Source organism: Sinocyclocheilus grahami, unplaced genomic scaffold, assembly GCF_001515645.1.
Source record: "Sinocyclocheilus grahami isolate Dianchi unplaced genomic scaffold, SAMN03320097.WGS_v1.1 scaffold756.1, whole genome shotgun sequence".
Taxonomy (NCBI): domain Eukaryota; kingdom Metazoa; phylum Chordata; class Actinopteri; order Cypriniformes; family Cyprinidae; genus Sinocyclocheilus; species Sinocyclocheilus grahami.
This window is the reverse complement of record NW_015505935.1, coordinates 255,029-269,455: the sequence shown is the minus strand read 5'-3', so window position 1 is coordinate 269,455 and position 14,427 is coordinate 255,029.

Sequence of the window (14,427 nt, the reverse complement as noted above, 5' to 3'; positions counted from 1 at the left end):
CGATTTGTTCATTTTGAACGAATCTTTAATGTGACTCGGGAAGAACGAGTCGTCTCGGGGAGTGATTCGTTCAGTCGTGCAACATCCTATAGGTTCTGTACTGGAATTAGTCAAGTAATTCAAGTCTTCGAGTCTTCGGGTTTTTCGAGTCGTTCGTTCATCACGTGACAGCCCCTTAAGTTTAAGCTTGTAAATTAACTAATTTCTCTATCCAATGCTGTCATGTCACGGGCAATTGTTTGTTCACATGTGTTTACTGTTCAAGCCGATCTACTGCGTATGTATGGAGCACGTCCACAGAGCGGACCATCAGCGTATGCTTTCGGTAGTATAAATACAAGTAGTCCGCGTTCGCGCTGTCCGTGTACGCATCCAGATTGCGCATGCGGAAAGTATAACACAGGCTTAAGGATAAAAGACCCCGGTGGCTCTCCACGGCTTCCACGTCCCTCTGAGATGAATCAATACATCGCTAAAATGGATTCCTGGCCTAATGTGTTTAACTAGCTCTACCCCTTCCCTCCCTCCTGCATTGGCGCAGTCCAGGTTACTGCGCTGGCAGCAGCCAACTGAGGGAAATGGGGGAACACAAGGTTAATAAGAAGCCCATCTTCTTGGCACAGGATACATCCATCAGACTAATTAAAATCAGGTCAAATGAAATGATGGGAGCCTAATGTCATCATGTGTAAAGTTTTGTAATGGTTACAGTAATGGTTGGACATTATGCACATATTATTATATGACTATCTGAAACACTTGATTCTGATTGGTCAATTATAGCAAATATTTGTATATAATGACTAAACTCAAAATGACTGCACACAAATGGCTTTGAAGGACTTTAGTGGACTAATTATCATCAACACTCAATAAGTATGAAAAATCAACACTGTCAGTGTTACTCTCAACAACAGTAAAACTATTGTGACAAGTCTTTAGAAATCAGACACAACAGAATAAAAGAGTTACAATGTAAAATTAGATAAATGCATCAAGTGTATTAAATAAAATTTTATTTATTTATTGTTTGTTTGTTTGTGAAATAAGTCTCTAATACTGACCAATACTGCATTTATTTGATAAATAAACACACTATATATATATATATATATATATATATATATATATATATATATATATATATATATATATAGTAAAAAATTTAATATTGTATTTTCGGGGAAACTGTGATTCACTGCTGTTAAAAGGTGCATGGTAAATAATATTTTTATTTAGTAAGGATCCATTAAATTGATCAAAAGTGACAGTAAAGACATTATAATGTTATAAAAAAAAGTCAATTTCAAGCAGCAAATCAGCATATTAGAATTATTTCTGAAGGATCATGTGACACTGAAGACTGGAGTAATGATGCTGAAAATTCAGCTTTGATCGCAGCAATAAATTACATTTTAACATATATTCACATATAAAACAGGTATTATAAATTGTAAAAATTATTTCACAATATTGCTGTTTTTATTGTATTGTTTTTTTCAAATAAATACAGCCTGGTGAGCAAAAGACACTCATAGCATCCTCAAACTTTTAAACAGTAGTGTATTTTGTAAAACTCTCGCTCCATTTTAAAGTCAAAATAACAGTCGCTAATGAAACACGTTCAGTTGTGCTCCCTCATTTGTTTTCTGGTATTCTTGTCCTCAGTAATGAGAAGCACCTGTTATCTGGCCTCTGTCTTCAGTGCCCATAACAGTGGTCCGCTTCAGCTCTCCCACCCACTGAGAAAACACCACACACCCCGTTCATTAGCTCATCCTTCCCAGCACACCTGACTGGAGGACAATCAGACGCGACAAATAAACAGCCTACATGACCTTCCGGTACATGAAGCAACGGTCTAATGAAAGCACAGCGAGAGCCTCAATTAGCCCGTAGATTGTTTGTTCATGCGACCAAACTTGTTGTTGGTGCATAAATAAATCATTCTTGTTCTAAAGTAATCAAACTCTGATAAAGGCATGTGAGATAAAAGTTGCCAGTAAAAAGAAAATATTTTATGCATCTGAATACACGTTTCCTGTCAAAACAAAAGTTTTAGCATGCATCACTTACACTGCAACTTTTCCAATATTCATTTATCTCACAGGTCCTTCTGAAGGACGCGGACTCATTCCTTCGCCACCTTATTTTCTTTTTTCCATCAGCTTCTTTCTCTATTTTAAAGAGAGTTTGTTGTTCAGACCACAATTCACATCTCAGACAGACCTGATTAGCCTTTACAAGACGAGCCTAAATAATTAAGAACAGAATGAGTCTAGCTCTTCTATGCTCTGATCTTACACTGTGTGACAAGTTGACTTTTGGTTGATGATCTGTTGGGAGTAAGACTACTTAATTTACATCAAATATATTTTTTAATGAGCTTTACTGAATCACACTGATGATATTAAAGAGTTAATGTGGAAGTCTGTATTCCAGAAAATTATAAAAGGGGAAAATCACAGCTTTATTTCTCAAAAATGCAAATTTTCATCTTGCAGTATAATATATTTCACTGTGTTGTTACATTAGAGCTCACAAAGTGACTTGGTTTCTTAGTTTAAACTTTCTCACAGTTACTTTTTTTTCTTAGACAGAAACAGGCGTTCATATATATCATATATATATTTTTTTATTATAAATTTTTTGTACAGGTATTTTCTTTGTCCATTTTTGTCCAAATGTTTTAATGCAATAAAGCAATTTACTTTAATAGCAAAAAAATAAACAAAAATAAAAAATATATATTTTTATATTATTATTAGGGCTGCACAATTAATCGAATTTCTAATCGCGATTACAATTATGGATGCCACAATTACGTAATCGTTCAAAGCGGCAATTAATCGTTCAAAGTCCACTTATGTTATTCTGCGTGCTTAAGATGCGGGGTTTTTTTCATTCTACATGTTATCATAAGGGTTTTTTTCCATTATTTTAATTTTAGTTTTAGTATAACATTATAATACCATTCATATTTTTACTTTTTTATAATATAAAGAAATCAATCCAATGTATAGTTGACATTTGAGGCTTAATACTATAGAAATTTTTTTTAATGGTCATATGATGCGATTTACATTTTTCCTTTCTCTTTGGCTTCGTTGTGAAAGCGAAACTACTTTGTTTGGTCTTCCAAAAGTGGACGATATCTGCTTCATCATGCCTGGAGCTGATCCGTGCTGGTCGCTGAGGGAATACATCAACTTCACGCTGTGGATCGCCGGATCGGCTTTCACCGTGGACTAAGCGGAGTCCAGCCCGGGGTCGTCACATGTGGTTGCCGCAAGCCCTTCGGACGCTCCTTCGTCGAATCCGCCAGCCGTTCTTCACTCTAGCCACCGGCCTCTGCTCACTCTAGCCCAACATGTGTGACGCTGTGTTTCGTTGTGAAAGCGAAACTACTTTGTTTGGTCTTCCAAAAGAGGACACAATTAGAAATCAGTGGTTACGTTGTATTTACAACACTGTTCCAGAACAGTTTAACCCAAATATTCATTTGTGTGCAGCACATTTTATGGAGGACTGTTTCCTGATCCTGGGAGAGTAGACTACAATGCCGGCTGTCCCCACTGGATGCAACAAATGCCTCGTTTATAATGGGTTTGAATGTTTTTGTCTAGTCGCTCCGGCCGGACAGGGCATCACAGTATGGTAAGGGGAGAAACATTTCCGTCACACGTTTGAGGTATTCGGCCAATCACAACGCACTGGATAGCCGGCCAATCAGAGCACACCTCAATTTTCAGACCGATGAGCTTTGTAAAAATTGGCACGTTTCAGAAAGGCGGGGCATAGAGGAAAAACAATAAAGTGCAGTATGTGGAAAATAATGTGTTATTTAACTTTAAACGCAAAAACACATTTCATTACACCAACTACACAAAATAATGTTCTTTTTAACAACATCATATGAGTCAAGTCAAGTCAAGTCACCTTTATTTATATAGCGCTTTTAACAATACAGATTGTGACAAAGCAACTGAACAGCATTAATTAGGAAAATAGTGTCAATAATGCAAAATGACAATAGTAAACACTCATTTTTCAGTTAAAGACAGTTCATCATTGAATTCAGTGATGTCAACATCCAGCTCAGTTTAAATAATATCTTTGCAATCATGTCAACGATATCGCTGGAAATGAAGTGTCCCAAGGATGTGACCCCTTTAAATTTACATTTTTAAGTTTTTAGCTTGTTTATTTTCATATAAATATGCGGCCTGCATCAAACAATGGTATAAACATCATTCAATGTAAATTGAATTATGTAATAATCGTAATTAATAATCATACTTACAATTTCAAGGGAATAATCTACAATTATGATTTTTGTAATAATAATCGTGCAGCCCTAATTATTTTAATGTTTTTTATGTTTTATTATACTGTATATAATATGCATTATTCCACAATTCTGTCTCTGAGCTCTTCAGGCAGTTCCTTTGACCTCATGATTCTCATTTGCTCTGACATGCACTGTGAGCTGTAATGTCTTATATAGACAGGTGTGTGGCTTTCCTAATCAAGTCCAATCAGTATAATCAAACACAGCTGGACTCAAATGAAGGTGTAGAACCATCTCAAGGATGATCAGAAGAAATGGACAGCACCTGAGTTAAATATATGAGTGTCACAGCAAAGGGTCTGAATACTTAGGACCATGTGATATTTCAGTTTTTCTTTTTTAATAAATCTGCAAAAATGTCAACAATTCTGTGTTTTTCTGTCAATATGGGGTGCTGTGTGTACATTAATGAGGAAAAAAAATTAACTTAAATGATTTTAGCAAATGGCTGCAATATAACAAAGAGTGAAAAATTTAAGGGGGTCTGAATACTTTCCGTACCCACTGTATATATATATATATATATATATACACACACACACACACATACATAAATACACATAATAAACAATATATGCATATGCACACCTTCCACAAAAATATTAAACAGCAATTAATTAATTTATTGTATTTAATTCGATTTTTTCCCCTTCTTCTGCACATTTGATAAACCTCTTTCATGTGATTGTGTCTGGTGCTCAGAATGTGTAATCCATGTCCTTGTTGTCTACATTTCTGCTTATCAATTTCTAACTACACAGTTTGTTCATATTTGACCATCGCTTACGTCTGATTCTGGATTTGTGGATGGGATTACAGAAATAAACACTTCGCTGCACGCTGTTTGTTCATTGCATTACATTTCGACAAGCACGCTCATACGTGCAAACATGAGTGGATCCAGACATAAACATGTAGCTGAGTGTAAACATATACATCAACAAACCCCCTGTGACATATAATGGCATGAGTGGGTTTGTGACTGTGAGTAATACCTGCTGCTGTTCTCCAGCGACTGGATTATGCACAAGGTGGAAAAATCTGTGTGGGTCCAGCTGGAGACCCGTCACCGGAATGATAGATCAGCTCTGGAGTGACAAAGCCCAGGGAAAATGTATTCATAAACACACAGAGGAACTACACATGCATTTGGACGGCAAATAAGTCATTTCAGCTTACCAGTATGCAATAAGTGCACATTTCAGTTGACAAATGTTTTTATTCTAGACACGCTGCCGCTGCTCCAGCCATTTCCGTCCAGCCGTCTGTCAGAAACAAACATTTGTTTTCAAACATATGCATTAACTGATTAAAAAAAAATGTGACAGAAAAAAAAATGCAAACATGACCATTTTCTTCTAAATTTGTGGGAGTTTTGCTACATCCAAATTTTGTGAAAACATTTATTTTGCTTCTTTTGTAAAGATGTTTGACATCAAATGGAGTATTTCAACACATTATTGACTCCTTTGCAGATTGTAAATTAAATGATACATTTTGAATACACATTTTTGAAATTTGACTGCTTTTGTTATTTTAATGAGTGCATTAATGCTGATACACATAAGTCTATAATTTAAAAAATTTTCATTCTTAATTTGTGGGGAGAAAACATGTTTGTATTGAAATTTTTAATCTCAGCATAATCAAATTAGGTAATATTAGGCTTTTTGGCAAATCAGCTGATTTTTATTTTTTTTACCAAGATGCAGAGCTGTGTTGTTTATTGATCTTTTCGGGGCATATTGTATTGCTACATTTGATTTGCGATTTGCCCCTTCACAGGGAGTTTGATTGACAGGCGATCTGACCAATCATAATGCCAAATCTGCCATTTTTGTCCGACAAACCAAACAGGAGAGTAGATTATCGATTGATGTCGATTGACTTGAACTTGAAAAATGGTGTGTATTGACGTCTTTCCACGGTTGAAACAAGATACCTTCTGATGTTCAGTGACGTTTATTTTGTGCTGTAACTAGTAAAGAGGAACATAAGTTTTTCACTGCGTAATGTGGCATGAGAGCGGCATTGCTTTTCGGACATAGAGCAACAGCTAATGAAGGGGGCGGGTCTTAGCGAAGGATCAAAGTGAGTTTGAGTGAGAGACATTTATTAATGTCTTATCTAAATTTCATTTTGTTACTTTGATCTTTCGTGTTAGACATGACATGAATTTGGCTGTATTGGAGTCCAAAATGTCAGAGTCCATGTCAAGTTCAAGTCCTCTCCAGTGCGATTCGTAATTGCAGTCCGAGTTCAAAAACTCCAGCATTTTGAATGAATACCAGGTATAAGGCAGGACAAAAATATGGAGTAAAAATATTCTATGTGGTGTGTGTCCTCTGGGCAAAACCTTGTATGAGTATTAAAACCCCAGCAGCTATTTTCCACAATGCATTGAGAGTGAAAAGTGAGAGTGCGGTAAAAAAGACGACAGTGTGTTTTAAAAATGTAATAGCGTGTATTCGTCACAACAGGCACTTTCATACGCTGCCTCTGCAAGCCCGTCTCTGATAGGAATCAATGAAGCGGGTCACGGGCCGCATCTCTTGTGTCTGCTCTGAGAAAACAGACCCAGTGAAGGGTGAGAACTATAAAAGGCATTATTTTCAGAGAGCACGAGTCCACGGCTGCAGGAACTAGTTGTCCTGGGAGAACGATGACCAAGTTAATTCTTACTTTCAGCGGTTATGAAGGCATCAGGATGGGAGACAAAGAAAAAGCTGGTCATTTCGAACCTTCAGATCTGTTATTATTGTGATTGCCGTGTCTTTCTGGTATTTTTAAATGATCTTAAGTGCTTCGGAGAACATCAGTAGGGTTCCAAAAGTAAAAATGCCATTCAAAATCACCATAGAGAGATTGTATGTATTCATTTAATGTATGAACCTTTCAAGACAGATTCTATGACTTCTAAAGTTGTTAAAAAATGGCAATGTTCTGAAACTATACAATTTTAGACTTCAACTTCATTTATAAAAAAAAATTTAATTGTTGAAATTCACAATGAAGCGATATCCACGACAGGGTTTTTGAGAGTTTTTGAAGGCTAGCAGAGGCTAGATGACAATATTTTCATCGAGCAAAATACATTAAAAACACACAAAAAGCCATCATTTACAATGCTTTATTGTAGGGTCTAAAAGTAATAATAAATAATAATAATAATAATAATATGGTTGAGCCTTTATATTTTTTTCTCATTTTTGTCTGATGTGACTATTACTTTATTTTATTTAATTTTTCTCTCTTGTTACGCATTCCTACACTTAAAAATGTTTTGCTTCTTTGAAAAAGTTGTATCCAAAGATAAGATAATACATAATGCAAGAAGACACTGTAGAATACAGTTTAAAGGTTTTTTTACCAGTTAACTTGCATTGGCAGGAATGGAAACCAGTCAAGTTTGGACCCTGGATTCATGGGATGAGTAGTTAATCCATTCATAATCCTCATGTAAACGGTCTTCTGCCATTTTCTTTTCAAAATTTTAAATGTTATTATGTTATAATGTTGGTTGCTTTCATGAGCAGTTTAATTATAATCATACTTTTTTTTTATGTCTATGGAGAAGATTAATGGAAAATTGGTCACATGACAGCTTGGAAAAATACAAATTGCAAATAATAACACACACACACACACACACACACGTTAGAATGATTAGAATAGCAAAATAAACATGCTAATCAACTTTGAAAACAAACAAACAAACAAAAACGTTTCCAATATATTTTGTTGTGGCTGTGTCCAATTAAAATATACTGTATTTTTGGCACACATTCATCTGTCACCAAGCAAAACACTAAGTAAAATCTACTGTAGGTAAATTTGATAATATACCAACAAATTTACCTACAGTAGATGTAATAATATAACAATAAGAAGAACGTGAAGCAACCATATAAATAAATGTAAAAATAAATATATGAATAAATTAATTAAAAATAATAAAAATAAAAAATGTAAAATGTAAAATAAACACAAATACACATCAAAATAACACATAAAAAAATAAATTCGTCAGTGGCAAATCCTTTAAATATGAAAACGTACTTACAGTCAGCATTATTTGTCAGCTTCATAGACTGTGGTCAGAATGCGCGCAGAAGGGGAAACAGGGGAGCTGAATTCACCGGAACACCGGCGGCTACTCTCCCAGGAAACAGTCCTCATCCTCCGTAAAATGCGCTGCACACATCTGAATATTTGGGTTGAAGTGTTCTGGAACAGTGTTGTACCAGGTAACGACTGCACCCAGAAACGCACGGATGGTATGACATCTTTACAAAGACGGGTCTTTAAAAAGACGTTCCACCCGTGAAGCTCTTTTAGTATGGAATTTGCTCTTTTAGTGTGCCGAAGCGCACAGGGGAGATGGCCGTCTGCAACACACACAGGGGTAGTGCAGCCTGCCGTGTGCAGCCCACTCGACACGGGAAACCACCACCGCTGAAGCGCCGTACCACCAGCACGAGAGCCCACCGAAGAGCGTGCTTGACTGTAGTTTATCACTACTGCAGAGGTCAGGAGCAGAACGATAGAACCGCTCGGCTCCGAAGCGAAAAGCTGAATATGCGCTGCACCTGCTGCCTACTTATACTCACGCTGTGATCAGCAGCAGCTGGATGCAATAATCGCATGCCAATGTGCATTGGCTCGTTTAGTTTACACTCGAAGTAGATTGGTCCCTCTAAGCGAGATCCCAATTCGTCGGTCCTCCGACGTGACGTCGAGAGTGACCGACTGAGAGGGAACTTGAAATCGCATCATATGACCCCTTCAAATATAAAAATAAATATAAAATATAAATATTTCTACTTAAACGATATGAAATTATAAAAACAATATTCTGTTTATTTGCATGTCAGTGTGACAATTAACCAACATCAGAGAACCGTGAACATGTGAATGTTTCTTAAAATATTGTTGTTGTTTTGTAAATCCCAGTGGGAGCTTTAAGTAAATATTTTACATCTAATGGACTCAGATGACAAAAATATTTGAGAAGTCCTGGTTTGAATAATATAATAAATAGGCAAAATAATAACATAAAACATAAACATTTTGATTTTAAAGACATTTTATATTGAATATAGCCATTGCAAATACAGCCCAACTGAATTCAAGGCCCATCTAGTACTGACTCTGTTCAGCTCACCTGATGTGTCCGGCGGGAGCATTTATGTCAGCGCTAATGCTTTCCTGTCTGCACTCAGTGACCAGTGGCGGAATTTCACTCTGTAGGGGAAATCCCTTTGCTTTCCATGCCTTCATTTGCACACTGCTGCTTCATGCAGTCTTCAAAGCTTTCATCTTCTCTTCCTCCAGAACCCTCACGAATCCTGTCAAGCCATAAGCAGCTAATTAGAAAAGTTAAAACGGCAATTGGATTCTGTTCATTTAGCGGATACTTTACCAGTGACCAAAGCAGCACTTTCCCAGCATCCAGCTCCAGAGTGCAGCGGTGAGGGAGGAGGAATCCAGCCTGTGAATCTCTCAAAACAGTTTCTATGAAAACAAACTGAACATTTTCGCAATTTACAACCAAAACTGTAATGAAATATAAGGTGTATGGTAGCATGGGGGGGACTGCAGGGTTTTGACTTTGATTGGCTGGATTTCAGGAGGATAGTGATAGTACTGTAATCAGTCTCAGGTCATCAGACGCCCCATAGCAAGAGCATTCCTGATGAAGATCTCCTCCTCTTCATCTGTGTGACCCTGTCAATACTCCTGCTACATCAAAGACAGAGACGAGGCTTTGAGCCGCCGGTGCCTGGAAACAACTAAAAACCTGCACACACACATATACACTGGCGAAGAAATGACTACAAAGAAATGCCATATGTCACCTCAAAATCGAAAAAGGCAAAGGAGAAATATATTTTGCACAGAGAAAATTAAACATTGTTTTATTTTCATGTCACTAAGTACAAATTCCTATAATTCTAATATGAAAATAATAGAACAATTATTATTATTAATTATAATTATAATTAAGAATAATATAGAAATAAGAATAATATAAATTAAATGATATGGTGTGGTGTGGTGTGGTTATTGTTAACCACAACAAAAAAGTTTTTTTTTTTCGGTAATTTAAAAAAATATATAACAAATATTACATGGGGGAAAAAAATTTAAAACGCAGAATTAGAAACTAAAACTTTATAAAAAATAATGTTTTGTTTATTGAAAAAAAAATCTAAAATTAAATAGATAAATAGCATAAAAAATTAGAAATTTTGAAATGAGAAACTGAAATAAAACAATTTTACTAAAAACAAATAAAACAAAATTACTAAAAATAAAAATTAAGCCAATTAGAAATAGAAAAAAACTAATAAAAGTGGCAAAAGCATATAAATTCACTAAAACTAAAACTAAAATAAAACTGACAAAATGAAAATACAAGATACCTCAAGAGTATTAATAAATACTAAAATAGTATTAAAAATAATATTAAAACTAAAATCTATAGTTGTTAAATAATTATATTATGGGGTCCAAACACCTGAGATCACATTAAAAAATAAATTATTCAAAATCCAGTTTAGACCTGAAAATATATAGACATCTTTAAGATTTAAAAAAACAAAACATTAGAAACATTATGATGTTTCTTCTCTTAATCACATAATTATTGACACTGATCACATGACTCTTTGTACAGACACTCACATCGTCTTGCTTCCATTAAAGCACAAAGTTCTTGGATCATCTCAAATCATGGAGAACATGATTATCAGGATTTGTTTGTGTAATGTCATTTTTTATTTCTTTAAAGAAAAAAAAAACATCAAATTCATCCTAATTTTTCAGTTGAGCTTAAAACTGTTATTCATTATGCAAACCGTAATTTCTCATTTGATTTTGGAGTGATATAACCAGGACATTACAGTTTTCATGAGATTCACCCACACACACATGCTCTCGCTGCCCTGATATGAATGAAACATGAGTGTGACAGACATGAATGTTCTTGTTTGTGAGAAATTTTACAGAAAGTGAGAGAGAACATATAAGAGTAAAGATGTGTTTTGCGTGAGCTCAGCTCTGGGCCAGTCTGAACGTGTGTTGATGGAAGAGACATTTTTATACTCCTGTACATCCACACGCGCGCACACACACACGCACAGAGAGAGAGTGTGTTCAGTAGGCCTTATAATCCCGTTACAGCTCCATACAGCACACTAGGCTCCAAAAGCAAAGCAGCAGTCAGCCTCCAGCAGAGATTTGTCTGTCTAATCGCGCACAAACACGTACACAAAGCACACAAATACACATAAACACAACCGGGGCTCACAGATAACACTGTTTTGCAGGCAACTCTTGAGCCACGGCGGCAATACAAAACGCTTTCCCAAAATATGCCAAAGCCTTTAGACATGCTAATATTCCATTACACGCATAATGTTGTCAGGAAAGGTAAAGCGACACTGCTGGAGGAGAGATGTGTACCATACACCATCATTACAGCAACAAACACACATATATAATTACGCTTACATTATTGCTCAAAGCAAGCTGTCATGGTTAAAGGTTTACAAGTAATGCTTTAACAAACGCTTGTAGCAATCTTGAATTTCAAGAATGTAGCTGACGGCAAGGAGTTTGGTGAATCTGGCTTCCTACCTAAACAACATTTTAGAGTATTTTAGTGTAGAGAACCTTCTAAGATAGCATATTTAGAAGTCTAGGGCAGCATCACATTCATTCACAAAATGCACTGCAATAAGCTTGGTGAAGAAAAAAATCAAAGATGAAGCATATAAATTACACTATTGTTCAAAAGTTTGAAGTCAGTATTTTTTAAAGAAAGGACAACTCTCTCTCTCTCTCTCTCTCTCTCTCTCTCTCTATATATATATATATACACTACCGTTCAAAAGTTTGGGATCAGTAAGACTTGTAATATTTTTTAAAGAAGTCTCTTATGCTCATTAAGGCTGTATTTATTTGATCAAAAATACAGAAAAAAAGTGTAATATTGCAAAATATTATTACAATATAAAATAATGGTTTCTATTTTAATATCCTTTAAAATATAATTTATTTCTGTGATGCAAAGCTGAATTTCCATCAGCCATTAATCCAGTATAAAGTGTCACATGATCCTTCAGAAATCATTCTAATATGCTGATTGATTTTCAGTGCTGGAAACTGTTGTGCTGCTTAATATTTTTTTGGAACCTGTGATACTTTTTTTCAGGATTCTTTGATGAATAAAAAGTTAAAGAGAAGAGCATTTATTTAAAATAGAAATATTTTCTAACAATATACACTACCGTTCAAAAGTTGGGGCTCAGTAAATTTGTTATTCTTTCTTTTTTTGAAAGAAATTAAAACTTTTATTCAGCAAGGATGTGTTAAATTAAGAAGTGATAGCATATTAGATATTGCCTCATATATATACTGTATGTGTGTGTGTGTGTGTGTAATAAATATTTCATAACATTATTAAGAATTGATGACAAGTTGGATAACTATAATGAATTATTAATGAAGGTCCTTATAAAGTGTTAGGTACAACATCCTAGCACACACTTATGTTCCTGACCGCCCGTCTGGTTCAGAGAGGCACGTGTCCCACAAAACAGCACACACCATGCACCGGGTACCTGGGGGGCTGCCGTGATGGTTGACTTTCTACAACTTTCTCCCATCTCCCGCCTGCATCTCTGGCGCTCAGCCACAGTGATCTTTGGGTTCTTCTTTACCTCTCTCACCAAGGCTCTTCTCCCCCGATAGCTCAGTTTGGCCGGACGGCCAGCTCTAGGAAGGGTTCTGGTCGTCCCAAACGTCTTCCATTTCAGGAATGGAGGCCACTGTGCTCTTGGGAACCTTAAGTGCAGCAGAATTTTTTTTGTAACCTTGGCCAGATCTGTGCTTTGCCACAATTCTGTCTCTGAGCTCTTCAGGCAGTTCCTTTGACCTCATGATTCTCATTTGCTCTGACATGCACTGTGAGCTGTAAGGTCTTATATAGACAGGTGTGTGGCTTTCCTAATCAAGTCCAATCAGTATATTCAAACACAGCTGGACTCAAATGAAGGTGTAGAACCATCTCAAGGATGATCAGAAGAAATGGACAGCACCTGAGTTAAATATATGAGTGTCACAGCAAAGGGTCTGAATACTTAGGACCATGTGATATTTCAGTTTTTCTTTTTTAATAAATCTGCAAAAATGTCAACAATTCTGTGTTTTTCTGTCAATATGGGGTGCTGTGTGTACATTAATGAGGAAAAAAAATTAACTTAAATGATTTTAGCAAATGGCTGCAATATAACAAAGAGTGAAAAATTTAAGGGGGTCTGAATACTTTCCGTACCCACTGTATACTGTATGTGTGTGTGTGTGTGTAATAAATATTTCATAACATTATTAAGAATTGATGACAAGTTGGATAACTATAATGAATTATTAATGAAGGTCCTTATAAAGTGTTAGGTACAACATCCTAGCACACACTTATGTTCCTGACCGCCCGTCTGGTTCAGAGAGGCACGTGTCCCACAAAACAGCACACATCATGCACCGGGTACCTGCTACCGTGGCAACTCGCTCATTAGATCCCCTTATTAGAGTCAGCTCATTAGTGTTCAGTCTGCACACTCATTAAAACAGCCTCTCTAGCCCAGCACACGCATTCAGCCTTGATTAATTTGCTTATTTCAGCATTCATTCACATCCCGTAGGTGAACAGACACACTTATACACTTACACACAAATACAACTGGCGAGACCCACCGCAGAGGTGCAGTTCTCTCTCACACACACACACACACACACTCACAAACACACACACACACATACACACGCACACACACACACACACTCACGTAAATCCAGCTAAATCTAGCCAGATCTGAACTTCTCTTACAAGATTACTGCTGATAGCTCTGAGTTATGGTTCTCAATTGCTTTCTAGCCCTAAGTGATTCAGTAATTTAATGAGATAAGGAAAGTAAAAAACCTGAAGTGGGAATCTTTGCATATTTTTCATAACATGTTTTCAAAGAGACTTTTTTTTCAAACCAGAAATTATTTTGATAAGTTGGATTTTT